Source organism: Protopterus annectens, chromosome 1.part0 (genome assembly GCF_019279795.1).
Source record: "Protopterus annectens isolate FY-2018-M chromosome 1.part0, PAN1.0, whole genome shotgun sequence".
Classification (NCBI taxonomy): Eukaryota; Metazoa; Chordata; order Ceratodontiformes; family Protopteridae; genus Protopterus; species Protopterus annectens.
In genome coordinates this window covers 1,434,275,214-1,434,295,229 of record NC_056725.1, presented here as the reverse complement: position 1 = coordinate 1,434,295,229, position 20,016 = coordinate 1,434,275,214, and the positions used below count along the sequence as shown (strand labels likewise).

The following is a 20,016-nucleotide window of genomic DNA, read 5'->3' as shown; positions in this document are numbered from 1 at the left end:
AGTACATGAAAATGCTTCCTTCTCTTTTCCACTCATTAATTGATAGGTAGAACTTGTTAGAGGTGGAGACATGTTTTACTGCTTAGATCTTGATCTGTGCTGCAGTGAGGAGCCTGCATTTGTTGTAATTTGTTATGATCAAAATGGTATTACTTGACCACTAGCTCTGTAGTGCAGGGACAAAAAAAATCTGTGTAATCCAGATGACCAAAGGGAGATCAGTGGTGCAGGAAGCTGGTAGAACCCTAGAGAGGGTAGTTGAAAGACCTGTAGTTACCTGGGAGTAAAAGTTGTGATGGCACCTCCCTTAGTGGTGACATGGTGCTGCAGGGGAGTGGTATAGGCCACTACCCCTGACAACAGGTGAAACTGAGGGAGGGGATGTCAGTGGTTTGTCAGGCCAGTACGGTAGCCCTTGCTGAGGCATGTCAGTGCAATGTGTGGGCACAGCTCATTATCTGGGGTATTGACGTTTTCACTGGGGGGTGGGGTGATGATGCTCACTTTACCACCTGAGGGTGGGGTTAGGCTGCATGACCAGTCCTAAAAGCTGCTAGAATGACTGCTCCATGATTGGTTCTTGACTGATGGGGAGTTAATGGGCTGAAAACATCTCACCCCATGAGGAACAAATGAGCCAGTAGATTGCGAGAAGCTGATGGTCGGCGGGCTGTTGGGTGCCAGAAAGAAACACACCCACACAAAATGTCTTTATGTGGACTTGTGATTCTGATGCTTTAGGTTTCAGCCAAAATGGCATCTTGTCATAGTGCTTTGATTTTTCTTTGCACTGAATGCTATACCTATTTCATGAACTTCAGAGTGCTTTGAATTTGGACTCTGATTCTCTTTACCAGTTGGACTAAGGCTTGTAGGACTTAACTTTGCTTGGAAGATTTTCTCAGCCAAGCAAAAGTTCTCCCTTTTCCTATCATAGCTGTGCTGTGAATGACCCTTCCCTAGATCTATATAGCCATGGTTATAGACCAGTGGTTCCCAAAGTTTTTTGATTCTCGGCTCCCTTGTTGAATCCATGTTTTTCAACACTCTACACCCCCCCCCCCCGGTCAAATTCTAAGAAGTATACTTTGAGAAATAGTATGTTACTGTGAAAAAGTTTACAAAGGACTGGACCCAAAACTGCACATTTCGTTCTAAATGCTTCTTTATTATTTTCTGCAACTTTTGGTTTTATTTACTTATTCATTTTGAACTAGATTAAATAAAGTGATCCCCTTTGTCCATGTTTAGCAGCTGCTTGGGTAGAAATTGAGATTACAAAGAAACGCAGAGACTGACGAAAACATTAACACCATTGTAATTAATAAAAAACAGCACAGCAATAATAGTACATGGCTTCTGAAATCTACACTGAACCCAAACATGCCAACATCACAATAAACTAAATATAAGAAAACGCACATGTTCTGTTAAACTTACACACATCCAAAACGAATTTAACCATTTTATTTTATGCCACTGGATCTTTTCCTCTGCATCTCCCTCTAATTAAACCATAGTCCAAAGCATATGTTTAACAGGCATTACCTCTCTCACGTTTTGGTGTACCTAATACAGTTTGAGGGTACTTTCCCTCCATATATATCCCCTCACCGAGTGTTCCGTTAACCAACACTATTAAAACCATGCTTGAAGACAATTTAAAGACAGGCTTTACGAACGACTAATCAATAACTATTATATTGCAGAAACATTCATGAATATTCCACACTGTTTGCAAAAATTTGGAAAGATGTACTATAAAACATTCAACTTGAAATCCATAACACACTAACCCAAGTAAACCGAAACTAGTTTTTATTCCACTGAACAATCAGGACAACAGAAACCAAAAGTCCACACTGTATTTTGTATGCAATGTGTTATATGGTTAATCCGTAATAAAATGCCTTGCACTATATAAATAACATAAACAAAAAGGCCAAAAATTGCAGAAATGCAAAATGTGAAGTGTCATGCACTTTCAAGACAGCTGTCACTTCTTTCGCAAAAAGCATGTATTCGCTACATACCGTGTGGGACAGAGAAAATTTATTTGCCTAGAAGTTGCTGCAGTTCATTACTCATGCTGTTTTTTTATCCCCACCACCTCCTTCCTCTTCTGCCATGCCTGCTTACAATGCTGCAGCGCAGTCTGGGAGATAACAGACTACAGAGAATCCTTCCCTGCTATGCCCAAGGAGAGTTACGGGTCATGCCTACCCTTAGTCTTAGAGCCTAAGGGAGGTTTACAGCCTGCCAGCTGCAAAGACTGTAGGCGTCAGAATTTGGTGTGCGTTCCTCTCTCTGAGTGGAAAGAGGTGGGGACTTTTATTTGTCTTATTGCACTTGTGACCTGTTGTACAGAACAATTATGGTCAAATTTCTTAATAAATTTCCTGAGCAAAACTGATAAATTCAGTTGAAATCTGCATATGTAATACCTGAATATTTATTAGTCCAGTGATAATTTAGTGTTATGTATTCTACTTCTAAACCAAGCATAAGTACTTAATTTTGCTGACTATAGGACACATTTTGATTACCTAATTTTGCTGACTGTAGTCACTGGGTAGTTTTGCAGTAACCATTCTCAACATGATGCACTACTGGCCAAATTACTGATTTGTTGACTGAGATTGTCATAGTTCAGGAATTGCCCTGACCCTAAAATTAAATGATCCTTAAAAGTTAACTGTTTAGCAGCTGCAAAATAAACCGCAAACTAATAAGCTTGGTTTGTTTGTGTCTTTCGGCTTTTCCCGATTAGGGGTCGCCACAGCGGAACTCCGGTCCACTAATGATTGGCAGTAGAGTTTTACGTCCTGGCTTGCCAGACCTAACGCACAACCTTCAATGAAGGAACGCCTGTTCACGCATGTCGCCACACAGAAGATGCCCTGAGAATCGAACGAGCAATGTCTAACTGTGAGGCGACAATGCTACCACAGCACCACCACTGCAGTAAACTAATAAGCTTGGTAACTAAGCTTATTAGTTTGCGGTTTATTTTGCGGCTAAGCTTCTTAGTTCACGGCACCCCTGTGAGCCGCGCCGCACACTTTGGGGAACCCATGTTATCGACAGTCAAGGAGAGAAAATGGACCTGTAGTACATTGTGCATATTCTCAGCATTTGACTTTTGGGTTGTTTTTACTACCTTTCATGTCCTTTTTTTTTTCTTTCTGTATTGATGCATAGCAAGTTATGCTTTAGTAGTTTTTTTTTTTTACTCTCTCCTTTCCCCTTCATTAGTGTTTTGGTGTGTAAGTTATTTTTACTCTGTGATGTATTGTTTCTATACTTTTTGCTGTAGTTGTATTTGTGACACCCTCATTGCTGTTGAATGTATTTGGTATAAAGTCGTTTGGCAGTGGCAGATGTTCATCGTGTTACACTGCTGCAGTCATCACACTTGGGTTGTCCTGCCATCAGGCGGTCCCGTAGTCGGCCAGAGTTCCAAAGTCTTGGTCCGGCGTCGGTTGCTGTTGCTTCTTCCCTGACGTCAGTGTGCCAGGGATATATAAGATGCGTCCGACGCCATTTTCTTCAGTCTTTCTTGCCGCGCGGTGCCCGAAGCAGAAGCAAGTTCGCAAGTGCCAGTCTGTCGACTCCTGTGATTTTCAAAGTCAAATTTCAGATGCGAAGTCTTCAATAAAGCTAAGTACCCTATTGGGGAAACTTTTTTCTTGCCTCAGACCGATGTCAGAAAAAAGTTAATAGAATAATAGAAGCAAATACCTCATAAGGACTTCCACTCTTACTGTATTCCATGCCTAGGCCCTGATCACGACGTCACCAGTTGTCTGTTTTGTGCTAGATTTAACAAACGCACTATAAAAAGACGTTTTGATTTTGCTTTGCACTACTTTGGCCGAAGGTTCAATTATACTATGCCGTCAGATCAACCAACGACCACATTTCCGAAAAAACGCAAAGACAAGGATAAAGACAGGCATCCGAGGTCCAAAACCGTCGACAAAACCTCTTCTAGGCCAGTCGCCGGTTCTCAGTGAGGCACTTTCGCAGCCCCTGACACCCGCTACCTCAGAGCCGCAGGCCGCCTCCGACTCCCACGTGGAGACAACTAGGCGTCTGGAAACTCAAGGTATTGGGCCTACAGAAACTAATTCCTCAGATGGGTCCGGAGCTGCTGAGCAGGCATCGGCTTCTGAGGGTGTTTTCAGACCTTCACAAATTACCATTAAAGCAACAGCCAAGACAAAAGTACCATTAAAGACAAAGAAGCAAGTACAGCATTCTCCTGGACAGTCCTCCATGCTTAAGAAACAGATGCTTAAAATGGCCGAAGACCTCATTACTCTGATCAGGAGTTCCCATCCCCTTCCTGAGAAAAGGCCTAGGCAGGATACAGACTATGATTCCTCTGATCAGGTTTCCATTTCCTCTGATTCCTCTTCAGACCAGGGATATTCTCTCCCCCCCCCCCCTCTCCTATGAGGACTCTGATGCTGAAGAATCTATCCCTTTAGCCTCTCCTCTTGAGGATTATTCTTTTGGGGAAACTTTACATACCATGAGGGAGCATTTCCATTGGGAAAGTCAGGATTACTCAGAATCCAAGAAAAGGCTCAGGGATTTCCTTTTATTGCCTTAGCACAGGCCCCTGGCTATTCCGCCTGTGCTAGATATTGTGGATGATGTGTTCTCTGAGTCCAGCTTATCTCCTGATTCTTTACCTCCTGCACCAGCCAAGCCAGATAGGTATTATAGAGTCCCTGACTCTCACAAGTTTCTTTATAAAAACCCTTCTGCTGATTCAGAAACTAATTCCCAGGGTCCAAAAGGGGTTAAGGCTTCCATTGCAAAAAATCCAGCACCCTCTGACAGAGATTCCAGAGCTTTGAATAGATGGTGGAAGAAAGTTTACACTTCTGCAACTTTAGCAGTAAGGGCTTTAAATTGCCAGTTTCACATGCTTAAGTACCAACAATATTTAATGGCTCAGTTAAAACAGAAAATGCTTGCAAGCTCAGAAGCTCCTGACTGTTAAGAAATGCAGGATTTATTGCATGCAGTTGAACAGGTGGGAAAACATACTCTGCAATGTGGTTTTGATTCTTTAGAGGCCTGTTGTAGAGCCGCAGTTACAGGTTCTGTGATTCGAAGACATGCTTGGTTAAAAGAACAGAGTTTAGCTGATCATGTTAAGGCAAAACTATTGGATGCTCCTTTACAGCATGATACCTTGTTTGGTGTTAAGGCAGAAGAGGTGTTAAAGACAATGGAGGATAAAGCTAAATCTATGCAAACAGTCAAGGATTTCTTACAGGTACAGCTACCTCGATTTAGCAGAAATTGGCCAACAAAGAATTGGTGCTTACCAGTGTCAGACAGGCCACAGAGAGGCGGATACAGATGCCCAAGAGGCAGATCTCAACCCCAAGGCTCTAATAGACAATGACAGTGGGGCACCTCAACCCCAAAAGGAGGTGAGGACAAGTCTCAACCTTACAGGAAACAGTCCCAATGACTTCCCCCTTCGTACGCCAAGCACTTCCCTTTTGGCAGCCCCCTTAGGGGGAAGACTAGCGCATGTTAAGTTGTCAATCTCGCCTTCATTCTTGCTGGATGGGTTCGGAGCCGATCCTCGGCTCCGACTCGGCCAATACTAAAGCTCGAGAGCTATTTTTACCGGCTCGAGGCTCCCCTATATCCCACAATGCTAGACGGTAACTACTCAGATCTCGTTTGCCGCTTTAGCTGCGAGGTGCTTTTTTTCTACCGGCTCTGCAGGTTAGTTTAATTTACTTGGTAAATTTCTCTAAAAACCCCTAAGTTTTTATTCAGATAGTGTAGTTGTTGTTGTCCCCTACGTTACTATCCCTTTTAGCTTAATCCGGGTCCCTTTTATCCCGTTTTATTCCCTCTCTTGTCCTGTTAATTTGTTAGGCCTTTGGGCCTAACCCTTATTTTCCCTTAGTCAGTCAGTGTTTTTCTTGTGTCTGTGTGATTGACTTAGTTTTGTGTTAAAGGGGTGTATCTGTGTGTGCTTCTGTGTTTTTTGTACTTTGATTTAAGATGTCTAAAGACACCAAGGTCTCAGGCTTCAAGAAGTGTGACTTGTGCTGTCAGAAAATGTCTCTGACAGACGGTCACACTTCTTGTGTATATTGCCTGGGACCTCTGCACCTGCAGGACTTTTGATGTCCTTCAAGGATGCATCTGCAGTCATCACATATGGGTTGTCCTGCCATAGGCAGCCCTTCGGTCGGCCGGATTCCAAAGTCTGGGTCCAGCGTCGGCTGATGTCGCACTTTCCCCGACGTCAGAGCGCCTGGGGTATAAAAGCATCAGCCGACGCCATCTTCCTCAGTCTTTCTTGCCGCGTGGTGCCCGAAGCAGAAGCAGTTCGCAAGTGCCGGTCGGCCATCTACTGTAATTAAGCTACTGAAGAGAGCAGCCAAAAGTGATTCTGATAGCTCCGGACTGGCCAAGACAGCACTGGTACCCACTGTTAAAGAGCATGTCACACACGAAACCATGGCCTCTTCCTCTATGGCCACTTCTACTGACACAGCACAACTACAAAACTCTGCATTCCAACCTGAAAACCTTGCAACTAACAGCCTGGAAAATACCTTGACTCCTCCTCAGGATAAGCTATCCCAGAGAGTGAAAGATATTATTATGGAAGCTTGCCGGCCTTCCACAAGAAAGGCATAGTCAGCAAAATGGAAAAGATTTCACATTTGGAACACCACAAAGGGCCTAGATGCGACAGTGATGAACATGGCACATATCCTGGAATACTTGGCAGAAATGTTCCACAATGGTCTGTCTTACTCTTCCATTAAAATTCATGCTTCACCAATTTCAGCAGAGTACAATACTGATCCACCTGTCTTCTCTCATCCTCTCCTAAGACAGTTTCTAAGAGGAATCAAAAACGTCAATTCTCCAAGGAAACCATCCCTACCTACTTGGGACCTTAACTTCGTGTTGGAAAAACTAACACTGCCTCCCTTTGAACCAGCAGCATCTGCAGAACTACAGTTCCTGTCTTGGAAAACTGCTTTCCTTCTGGCCATAACCTCAGCAAGAAGAGTATCTGAGTTACAGGCCCTTATGGCAGTACAGCCATTTCTTATTTTTCATCAGGACAGAGTTTCATTGAGAACCAATCCTACATTTATGCCAAAGGTGGTATCCAGGGTTTCATTAAACCAAGCTATTCACTTGCCTACCTTCTTTCCAAATCCACAAAACAAAGGGGAGAAACTTCTGCACACCCTGGACATACACAGACAGTTGCGCTACTACTTGGACAGAACTAAAGGTTACAGAAAAACTGACCAGCTGTTGGTAGCATATGCTGCTGGAACACAAGGAAAAGCAATTTCCAAACAGACAATTTCAAAATGGATAGGGAATTGCATTCGTTTTTGTTACTCCTTTCATGGAAAAACTGTGCCAGCTAACATTAGACCTCATTCCACGAGAGCCACAGCCACCTCCACAGCCTTCTTAAGAGGGGTGGCTACCCAGGACATTTTAGAAGCTGCTACATGGAGCTCCGTGCATACATTTGCCAAGCATTACAATTTACCTTTATATTCCAGATCCAGAGCAGGCTTTGCTACGGCAGTCCTGCAGGGCACTTTAGCTACACCATCCTTTACATAGTTCCTCCACCTCCAGATTGGCTATGGTATTCTACCCATATGTGATGACTGCAGATGCATCCTTGAAGGACATAGTACAGTTTTGTACCTACCATAAATGTAGATGTCCGATAGGTATGCATCTGCAGTCAGGTTTACCCTCTCTCCTTCCCCTCTGTGGTATTTCTTGGGTACTTATCCCTCTTATAGCTAGCTGGGGTGATCTTTTATGGTGTATTTGTTGTTATATTACTGTGCATGTTTGGATTTTTAAATGCATCTCTCCAAATTTAGCCTTCCTTAGAGGGCACCTGGCATCTGGGGCAAGAAAAACTGAGGAAGATGACATCGGCTGATGCTTTTATATCCCAGGTGCTCTGACGTCGGGGAAAGTGCGACATCAGCCGACGCCGGACCCAGACTTTGGAATCCGGCCGACCGAAGGGCTGCCTGAGGCAGGACAACCCATATGTGATGACTGCAGATGCATACCTATCGGACATCTACATTTATGGTAGGTACAAAACTGTACTTTGTCTGCCATGCATTCAGTCCAAGAGTCCTGCAGGAGCAAATTAATACTTCGAGGCTTGTTAAAGCCTGAAGGGTCTGCGACCCAGTCTTCGTCGGGGAATCCTTCAAAGCCTTCCAGGCCGTCGGCTCCAGCTTCAGAGCCTTCGACCGGAGGCACCAAAGCTGCTTTGACATCAGCTCCGGCTGTTGCCGATGTTTCCAAGACTCAGTCTGTTACCTCGGCTCCAGCTGGAGCCGAGGGTTCCAAGACTCAAATGGCTCCGATAGTGGTATCGGAGCCATCTACTAGAAAGAGGTCAAGGTCCCCGTCCCTTGGCTCCATTCACTCGGCTCCGGGATCCCCACTTCTATCGGAGCAGAGCCACAGGTCCCATTCCTCTCGGTCCTCCAGGCTGTCCGACCATGACTTAGAGAGGGTGGTTAGCAGACTTTTAAAGTCTCAGGCACTAGCCCAAATGCTGCATAGCCCTACTCAACAGTCAGTGGCTATACCCATCCCATCTTCGGTTTCTCCTCAGACTCCCTTGAGTTCAGAGCCGGAGCTTGTGGGAGCCGTGACTGTCGGCACGTCGGAGCCAATTCCCCACGTTTCGGCTCCGTCGTCGGCTCCCATCTCCTCTTTGGAGGGATCTGGGCGCCGGGCTTCCCTCGTCGGCTCCGAGGGGGCGAGTGGCATCAGACCCTTGTCCGACCCCGTTCTCCCTCTCGGAGCTTTGGCGCTGGTGAGTTCGGCCCCGACATCGGCCTCGGAGCCGTCCCTCTCGGTGCCGGGAGGAGTCCTCGTCTCTTCGGAGCGGGGATCTTCAGCCAGGCCTGATCGAGGTGCCTTCGAGGTCATGAGGAGCGTGCTAGACCCTTGTGTCTGCCCCACGGTCGGCTCCCTCAACTCCTCCCTCTACAGTGCCTGCGGTAGTCACTACCCACCCTCTCGTTCCAGACCGTAGAGACCCAACACCTCAGGTTTCCAGATTGGGAATATCCTCCTCTTCCGAGGCTTCCCCTGATCCGGCAGGGGAGCCCCCTCGGAAGAAAAAATGCAAGAGGAAGCATATTGACTCCCCTGAGTCTATCACGTCGGATACCGACTTGGATGAGTTGGAAGGGTCCCCACGGTCCCCCTCTGAAGATGTCTCTTTTTCTGACATCCCTGAAATCCTTAAGAGGGGGAACTGGTCCACCCTCAACCCTTCCAAGGATGAGTCTGTTTACCTTGAGGTGTTTGGTTCTCGCCCTTCCACCTCCTGGGTGTCTCCTCCCTTCGACCCCCTCATGGAAGTGGTGGCAAGGAAGGCGTGGACAGCCCCTGATACGGTGGAGCCTACCCCACGGAGGCCGTCTAAATTCATCACAGCTCCTATGGAAAAACAATTCTTATCTAAGGGCGTCCCCGTTGATGCCATGGTGGTGGCCGCAGCCACTAAGAAGGAATTAGCTGATCCTTCAGTACCTGTCCATCCTCCTAATAAGGAATCTAGGACTATGGATAGGTATGGTAAGCGGATGTTTTCCTCAGCGACCTTTGCTATGCGGTCGCTGAACTACTTGTGCCACTTCACCCGTCCTCAGAGAGACTTGCTCACAGAAATGGGTGATGCTATACAGGATCCAACAGCTGAGGGGTTTCGAGACAAAATGAACCCCCAGTTGGCAACCCTAAATTCGATCGTCAACTCCTCCATGCGGCTTATCTCCTATGCGGCTGATGGGGCGAGTAGGGCCGCAGGTACAGGCGTAGCTTTACGATGTCACGTCTGGATGCAGCTTTGCAACTTTGCAGACCCTTTCAAGGCGTCCTTCACCAATTCCCCCTTTGACGGTTCAGCTTTGATGTCCTTCATGGATGCATCTGCAGTCATAACAAGTGGGTTGTCCTGTCGTCAGGCAGCCCTGCAGTCTCTGTTGGTCTTCGGTATAAAAGCATCAGCCGACGCCATTTTCTCAGTCAAAGTTAACAATTGTTTAACCTGTGGGAAACAAATACCTCATAAAGATTTCCACTCATACTGTCTGCCTTGTTTAGGCCCAGCCGCTGCCTGGTCGGAGTTTGCAGAACAGTTTTTCGGTACTGATTTTGAAAACTGCTCAAAGTACAGCTGAACTTATTCTAACAACTGAGGCCCCTGCTACAACTCTTGAATCGACCTCAGAAATTTTACCCACGGTTGACTTATCAGACACCATCCCCTTGGATGTCTCTACCCCAGCACGTGGTGCTGCTAGGCCTCCAGCTGCCATGTCCATTAAGGCCTTCGCCAGGGCTAAAGCAGCCAAGACTACTAAATCAGTGCCTGTTAAACCCCCACATCCAGGCCCTCTTCTACTTCTCAAATGCTTTCTTTGGCAGAAGATTTAATTTCCTTAATTAGAGGATCTCAACCTCACCCAGACAGGGCCTCTCAGCCCCTGAGAAGAGACCTAGGGCAGAGCCCCTGAGCCAGTTTCTACTGATGATTCTGCTGATGAATCAGACATAACTGATCAGCCTGGATGCTGAAGAATCCATTCCAGCTGCTTCCCCACCAGAAGAATTCTCCTTTGAACAGTTCCAATGGCAGCAACATTTCAGACTCCAGAAAAGACTTAGGACCTTTCTGCACCTCCCACAGCACAGGCCCTTAGCTATACCTCCTGTAACCAGACAGATTTTACAGGGTGCCAGATACTCATCACCACCTTTACAAGGCCCCACTTGCAGACCAAAACCCTATTCCTTCTGAAAGGGAAGCAAGGTCACTAGACAGATGGGGTAAGGTCTACACTTCAGCTACTCTCTCAGCTAGAGCTTTAAACTGTCAGTTTCACATGATACAATGCCAAGAGTTTATGCTTGATCAGTTAACTAAAAAACTAACCACTGGTGAATCTCTTGCTAAGAAATATGTATTAGAGATGGTAAATAACATACAACAGGTTAGCAACCATTCCTTAAAATGTGGCTATGATGCACTGGAGGCTTCATTTAGATCAGCCATGACAGGCACAGTGATAAGAAGGCATGCATGGCTAAAGGAACAAGCTTTAGCGGATCATGTTAAAGCTAAGTTGCTAGATGCTGCTATGGACAAGACAAGTCTGTTTGGTACACCTGCCCAGCAGGTTATGAAGAAAATGGAAGAAAAGGCAAAATCTGTTCAAACTGTTAAAGATTTCTTGCAGGTTCAACCCCAAGGTTTAGCAGGAACTGGCCTGCCAAAATTGGTCCTTTCCTGACTCCACAAAATTTCAAAGGGGTAGAAATAGACGCTCCAGAGGCAGAAACCAATCCAGAGGAGGTGCCTACAGAACAGTGGCAAGGTAACAACAGAGGCACAGACACAGCCACTGCCACTACATCAGCACAAGAACAAATAGCAGCCCCTCTAGGCGGAAAGTTAACCTTATTTTCAAAGAACTGGCACTACATAACAAAAGACAAGTGGATTTTACAAACCATAGATCAAGGTTACCGGTTCACTTCCACACTTTACCAGTCAAAAGAGGAATGCCAAATCTACCTCCAAATCAAAAACAGAGGCTCAGATAATGGAGTTAGCAAACATGACAGCTGTGGAAAGAGTGCCAACAGCAGAACAAGGAAAGGGTTCTACTCCAGACTATTCCTAGTTCCAAGAAAGGAAAAAGTTGGAGACCAATTCTGGACCTGTCCACCTTAAATACATACATCATTGTCCCAAAATTCAAAATGCTGACCCCTACAGCAACTTCTCCATGCTGGGCAAGGAGTCTTGGCTGGTAACTCTAGATCTCAAGGAGGCATACCTGCAAATCTGCAGAAGATACCTCAGATTTCTTGCAGGATCAGAGCACTATCAATTCTCAGCATTGCCCTTTGGCTTATCTACTAGTATTCACAAAATGCCTGGCATCAGTAATCGCCATTGCAGACTACAGGAAATTCAAATTTACCCATACCTGGACGACTGCCTGCGGACAACAAAAGCAACCTGACAACAGATTTACAAAGGGTCATTTACTTGCTACAAGGACTGGGATACACAGTCAACTTTCAAAAGCCAAGACTGATACCATCCCAAACAAGGACTTTCTTGACACAGTACAACAAATGGCATTCCTGACTATAGAAAAACAAAAGAACTTCCTCTTTTTTTGGTTGGCTAACAAAAAAAACAACAAGTTAACAGAAAAGTTCTACAGGCCTTGGGCTTCATGGCATCATGCATAATCTTGGTCCCATTTGCCAGACTACATATGAGGAAACTACAGTGGGTACCTAAAGAATTTATGGTCCCACACAGACACAGTCTAGAAACAGAAAACTAAAATTCCATGCTTAAACAGGAGTTCCAGAGGGGGGGGGGGCAGGTGCATGCCAGTCAAACCCCTTCACCTGCACATCAATCTAAAAGAAATGCTAAAGTTCAAACCATTTCTCAAAGAGGGCCAGTTGATGATAAGGACACAACACCACAGTCATGTGTGGTACATCAAAACACAGGAGGCACTCATTCATACCCCCTGCAGAATGACCTTTGCATCACCTCTCAATTACCAGCTCAAAAATTCTGCACAAGGACATTCCACCCACTAGCATGGAAAGTGGACTCACTCTCCTTCAACTGGAAAGGCCTAACAGCATATGCATCCCCCTCTTCCTTTGATACACAAGGTAAAACTGGCCAAGACAACACTGGTACCCACTACTGAAGAGCATGTCTCGAACAATATGTGGCAAAATACCACTGATGCTTTGATGTTAACTCAGAACAACTACAGCATCATACATCCAAACCTAAAACGCTGCAACTGACTGCATGGAACATCACATAGCAGCAGGTAATCCAGAACTTTCCCAAAGAGTTAAAGACATTATTCTTGAAGCATGCAGACCTTCAACAAGAAGGAACTATGCTGGAAAATGGAAAAGGTTTGTCATTTGCCTGTCCTACTCCTCCATCAAGATACATGCATCAGCTATTTCAGCAGAATACAGCTTTGATCCACCTGGCAGTTCCTCAGAGGAATCAAGAATGTAAAACCTCCAAGGAAACCACCATTACCAGCTTGGGATTTAAACTTTGTGCTAGAAAAGTTGACACTATCACCTTGAACCAGCAGCAACAGCAGACCTACACCACCTGTCATGGAAAACTGCTTTCCTACTGGCAATTTACTCAGCAGGAGGGTTTCAGAACAACTACAGGCCTTGGCAGCAACCCTTCCTCCTCTTCCACCAAGATAGTGTCCTCCTTGACTAATCCTCTACATTTATGCCCAAGGTATCCAGTATCTCTAGTGTCCTTAAACACCACCTCCCACTACCTTACCTTTTCCCAACCCACTACATAGACAGCTACGCTACTACTTGGACAGAACAAAAATAGCAGAGACTGACCAACTCTTTTGTAGCTATGCAACAGGAAGGAAGGGAAAAGCTATTTCCAAACAGACAATTGCAGATGCATCCATGAAGGACATAGTACAGTTTTGTACCTACTATAAATGTAGATGTATTTTAGCCTGCAAGAGGGCTATTTGCACCTCAGGTGAAGGATACTTTGACCAGGTGCGAGCAGGAAGGCAAGACTCTCTCTGCCGTGGGAGTCCGTTTTTCCACCCCTTCCAGACCATATCCCAAGGGTCAGAAGGGGGGAAAGATGTGGTTCCGCAAAACACAGGGAGTCTCGCCTGACACACGATGTCAATTCCCCTCTAGAGGCAGAGGGGGGAACAACAATAGACGCCGCCCTAGAGGCAGAGGGGGTCCGCAAAATCAGGGTAGCAGAGAGACCCTCTCTGACAAACCCTTTCAGCATCCCTGAGGAGCTGCCCGACTGTCCGCCTTCGGAGGCAGTCGGGGGAAGATTATCACTGTACCCAGAAGCCTGGCTTTCTCTCACTCAAGACAGATGGGTACGGTCGATCATATCCGAGGGTTACAAAATTCCCTTTGTCCACACCCCATATCAACCAAAAGGGCCCCTTCCAGACGTTCCACCCAGTCTAAGGGAACGGGCAGCGCTAGAAATATCAAAGCTGCTGTCAAAAAGAGCTATCCAGCCATTCCCGCAGACCAGCAAGGATCCGGAATCTACTCCCAAATTCTTTTTGGTACCAAAAAAGACAGGGGACTGGAGACTAATATTGGATCTCAGCAGACTAAACAAGTCCGTAAGAAAAACGAAATTCCGGATGGTCACGCTACAGTCCATTCTACCATTCTTGGGTCAGGACAATTGGATGTGCTCAATAGACCTTCAGGATGCGTACTATCATGTCAAGATGCACAGACGCTCCAGAAGGTTCCTCCGCTTCCGGCTGGGAGCCAGTCACTACTAGTTCAGAGCCCTGCCCTTTGGTGTCACTACAGCCCCCCCAAGTGTTCACCAAATGCATGGCAGTGGTCACGGCTCACCTGAGACGACAAGGATTTCAGGTGTTATCATATCTAGACGACTGGCTCCTTACCGCCACCACCAGGCGTCAACTTCTCCTATCCAGGGACTGCACCATTCATACTTGCAAAGCTCTAGGCATTTCCATAAATTTCGAAAAATCTGTCTTGTCGCCTTGTCAGTCTATTACCTTCATAGGTGCCACATTAGACACAATTCATCTTTCCGCAAAGCTAACAGAGCAAAGGGTATCAGATATTCACAGACATGTTCACATTCTTCTTCAGTGCAACAAAATCCAAGCCAGGGTTGTCTTGAAGGTATTAGGTCTCATGGCAGCTGCCATTACACTCCTTCCCCTAGCCTGTTTTCACATGCGGATCCTTCAGTGGATGCTGTTTTCTCAATGGTCCTACCAACAGCGCCCAATGTCTCTCAGCATTTTGCTGACCCAGTCGTGCAAGAATCATCTTTCTTGGTGGATGTTCTCACCTCAAATTCTTCAGGGCAGATCCCTAGTTTCTTCCCCCCTGGTCGCCACGGTCATGACGGACGCCTCCCTGATCGGGTGGAGGGGGGGGCATTATCAGGGCAGGACGGTCCAGGGTACGTGGCAACCTTTCGAATGCCACTTGCACATAAATGTCTTGGAGATGAGAGCAGTACTTTTAGCATTGCAGGCCCTTCAGGACTCTCTTCCCACCGGGACTGTTGCAGTTCAGACGGACAATATGTGTGTAGTGTGGTACATCAGCAAACAAGGCGGAACCAAGTCCTATCCGTTATGTCGAGAGGCACTCAGACTTTGGCAGTGGGCGATCTCTTCTCAGCGGTTTCTGACACCAACGCACATCCCTGGGAAGTCCAACGTGATAGCGGACCAGTTAAGCAGGGCCATACTCATGCCACACGAGTGGTCTCTCAAACAAACAGTGCTGGAAGAAATCTTTCAGAGATGGGGTTGACCTTGCTGCGATCTTTTTGCAACTCCCCAAAACAGCAAGTGTTCCAATTTCTTCACCCTCTTCCCGGCCAACCCACCAGAGACGCTCTAGTCCACGTTTGGCCCTGGGGACTTCTGTATGCCTCCCCCCCCCCCTTTCCACTGATCACTCAATTAATTCAGAAAACTTCCGCCTTGAGAGTCACTTTGATCCTCATTGCTCCGTACTGGCCTCAACATATATGGTTTCCGTTCCTGCATCGTTACCTCTTGGAACAGCCTTGGCATCTGGACCCAGTGCCAGATCTTTTGACCCATCAGTCGGGTCAGCTGCACCACTCCCTCTAATCTCGCAACCTCACAGCTTGGTTGCTCCGCTTCCTACCCTAGCCAGGCTTCCTCTAATTTCCCATTCAGTCTGTAACATCCTTATACCTTCCCACAAGTCTTCTACCAGAAGGATTTACAATAGCAAGTGGAAACGTTTTTCCTTCTGGGCAGCAACTAAAAACATAGACCTTTTCACCGCACCTATCCAGTCTATTCTAGACTTCCTGGCAGAGCTTTTTCACTCAGGCTCTTCTTTGTCTACTATCAGAGTACAATTGGCGGCCATATCTAACTTTCATGTAGGCCTTTTGGACTCAAACATTATGTCCCATAAACTTTGCAAAGCCTTTCTCAAAGGTATCTTTTTGCTCAAGCCCCCAATCAGAGACCCCCCACTTCAGTGGGACTTAAATTTAGTCCTGGCTTCCTTGATTCTTCCCCCCTTTGAACCTGCGGCTTACTGCTCTCTGAAGTTGCTCTCATAGAAAACCCTTTTTCTAGTAGCCATAACATCAGCTAGAAGGTTATCTGAACTTCATGCTCTTTGCATTCGTCCTTCGTATTTAGTTTTCCATAAAGACAAAGTGTCCCTCAGGACTAACCCGTCCTTTTTACCCAAAGTTTCTTCTGAAGCAAATCTAAAGCAGACTATCGATCTTCCAGTTTTCTTCCCTGATTATTCCAACAGGGCAGAACAAAAGTTACACTTTCTGGATGTTCATCGCCAGCTTTGTTTTTATTTAGACAGAACAAAACAGTTTAGGAAATCTAATCAGCTCTTCTTATCTTATGCGGAAGGGAAAATGGGCCTTCCAGTTTCTAAAGTGTCCCTATCTAGATGGCTGGCCTCTATAATTACTTTCATCGATGAACTCAGAAGTCAAAAGCTGCCATCAAGACCTAGAGCTCATTCAACCAGGGCGTTAGCTACATCGGTAGCTTTTCAGGCTAGACTGCCAATAGATTCCATTTGTGCAGCAGCCACATGGGCTTCTCCTCATACCTTTATCTCACATTACAAATTGGATATGACCTCCAGAAACCGGGCTAACTTTGGTTCCACCGTCCTCAAGAGTCTGTTCCGATGAGCCACCCAGGGTAAAGGTGCTAGAGACGCGGTCCCATCCAGCAAGAATGAAGGCGAGATTGACAACTTAACATTGAGAAGTTATGTACCTACCATAACGTTCAATGTTGTCTTCTTCTCGCCTTCTTTCTTGCGTCCCACCCTCCGTCCCCCTAGCCTGGACAGACCGAAAGGATCCTTTGGGATCTTCCTTCCCACATCTTTCAGCCACTTCTATTGTCCCTTTTTTGGTAACTTTAGACGTAGGTTTATATAGAGGTGGTCTTTCTCTTTCTCCATCCCTTGGGGACCAGAGCTGCTATGGTTTTAGCTGTCAAACAAGATCTGAGTAGTTATAGCCTAGCATTGCGGGATATATGGGAGCCTTGGGCCGGTAAAAATTGCTCTTGAGCTTTAGTATTGGCTGAGTCGGAGCCGAGCTGTCACCCCTAGGCTTCCGGATATTGGTAAAGGCTCTTGCCACCCCCATAGCGCCCTTTTTAGGCAAGGCTCAAATTCTAAACCTACCACCCTAGAACACATAAAAGGAAAAAAACTAAGGGTAATGCTGCTCAATGCCAGAAGTCTCAATCTCAAGATGCACGCACTCGAGGCCCTTCTCAGTATGGAGAACATCGATGCCTGTGCTGTGACAGAAACCTGGTTCAAGGCTCCTGAGAGCACCCCAGCACTATCAGGTTTCACCTCGTATCATGCGTTCCGGCCCCAAAATCCGGACAACACCAAGAAAGGAGGGGGGGTGTCCATATTCATAAAGGACACCCACACCTCAAGGTTGGTGGCAATGCATGATGCATCAGAGACCATCCAGGTGCAATTAACCATAGGCAAGACTGCTCTGCAATTTGTAGCATGTTACAGGCCACCCTCTCAAACTCAGGAACCTCACATGGCCTTCCTGAAAACATTGGAGGGATAAATGTATCTCCAAACACCATCATACTAGGTGATTTCAACTACCCTAATATAGACTGGGAACACTACTCAAGCCCAAACACTCTAGCCCAAAGGTTCCTGGAGTTCATAAACTCAAATGCCATGGAACAACTAGTCACCATCCCCACAAGAGGAGAAAACATACTTGATCTCATCATCACGAACATGGGATCACAATGTTCAACACCGGAAGTATACCCCTCACTGGTGAGATCAGATCATAAACTAATCTCGCTGGAGGTCCTCATCCGCCCCACCTGAAATATAAAAGACCACAGTGAAAAACTTCTCAAAAACCGACTTCACACTTCTAAACACTAGCGTGGTCTCCTTTAAGGCCCCTGAGCCGGTGGTAAACATTACTCAAACCGCTGAATCACTTACAAATGCCTTCTACCAGCACCTACAGGACTGCATGGATCAGGCAATCCCAAACAAAACTAAGACTCTTTGTACCAAAGGCAAGCATCCAGTCTGGTGGACCCCAGCCATAAACAAGCTCTACAACAAAAGGAGGAAGCTACTACAAGATAGAGCAAAATCCTTGAAAGGTAAGACACCTTTGATCATTATTAGTAAAAAACTAAGAGCTCTCATAAAATCATCCAAGGCAAATTTTGAGAGAAAAATCGCCAAGGACTCAAAAGACAATCATAAGGCCTTCTTTAGCTATGTTAGAAACCTAGGAGGAAACTCCCAGATATGCTCAGAATTAGTTCAAAATGATGTGAAGATTACTGAACCTACACACATTGCCAACATACAGGCTGACAGGTTCAGTGCAAACTTCTCCCCAAAAGGAGAGATATCTATACCAGAGGATTGTAGCCCCCAAACATCTCCAACGCCCAGGTGAGAACTGCCCTCCAAGGCAAAAACACAGCATCCATGGGACCGGATGGTGTCCCCAGCTGTGTGCTCCACGAACTCAATGAGGAATTAAACCCACAGTTAGGACAGCTGTTCAATCTTAGCCTCACCTCACCCAAGGAGTGGCGCACGGCGACTGTGGTCCCACTTCACAAGGGCGGTGCCTCCACCGACCCTGGTAATTACCGTCCAATTAGCTTGACAAGCCTTATCTGCAAAGCCATGGAGAGGATCATAATGGAACTCATAAATAAAGACATAGGGAACTTGCAGACTTTGGATCCAACCCAGTTTGGCTTTGTCAAAGGCAGATCATGCCTTTTAAACTTGGTTGACTTTTTCGAGACAGTCACCAAGGCCATTGATGAGGGAAAGGCAGTCCATACAGCCTACCTCGACCTGGCAAAGGCCTTCGACACAATACCCCACTCAGGTATCATCGAAAAACTCATCAGCTTGAATGTAAACCCATACATCACAAGATGGGTTGCAAACTGGCTAAGTGACAGAACCCACAGGGTCAGAGTTGCTGGAGCCATGTCAGACTCAAAGCCTGTCACAAGTGGTGTCCCACAGGGCTCAGTCCTGGGTCCACTCTTGTTCGGCATCTACTTTTCTGAAGTACAAGCAAACACAGGAGGGTTATGGCTGACAAAGTTTGCAGATGACTGCAAACTGGCCATAGTCGAAAACACATCTGACACAGATATCCTTCAGAAGGGCCTCACAGAAACGGATAACTGGTGCCAGAGCCATGGCCTAAAGTTAAACGCCAAGAAATGCATAGTCATACCCTTCGGGAAAAACAAGGCTACCCCTAGCTACCATATAGGTGGCAATCCACTGAGCACAGAAGAAGTCATCAGGGATCTGGGGACCCAGGTTGACAGTAGCCTTTCGTTTGACACTCATGTTGCTAAAGTAGTTAGGAAAACCTTCTACATTGCCCACCTGATCATGCAGGGATTCACATCTAGATCAAGGGAGGTCATCGTCCCCCTGTACTCATCACTCATTAGACCTATGATTGAGTACAATGCCCCATTCGGAATGTATCTGACCCGACACCTGCAGCAGCTGGAAAGGCCCCAAAAGTTCCTCACCAAAAGGATAAAGGGTCTCAAAAATATGTCTTATGCTGCCCGACTGAAAGAACTCCAGCTCTATTCAGTCTCATTCCGCTTGCTCAGAGGTGACCTGTGCCTGACATACAAGGCCATGTCAAACCCAGATTTGATGAATATGCTTCACCTCAAAAAATCTAGATCCCTCAGAACCACAAGGGCGGGAGACTTAAACCTTGACACGGTTATTAATAGAACGTGCTGGAGGGACAAA

General features: G+C 46.2%; 1 protein-coding gene across 7 annotated transcripts in view; it reads left to right on the top strand.

Moving 5' to 3' along the window:
- PUM2 (pumilio RNA binding family member 2) overlaps positions 1-20,016 on the top strand; it is a 4,949,642-nt gene that overhangs the window by 1,124,927 nt on the left and 3,804,699 nt on the right. The window lies entirely within an intron of this gene.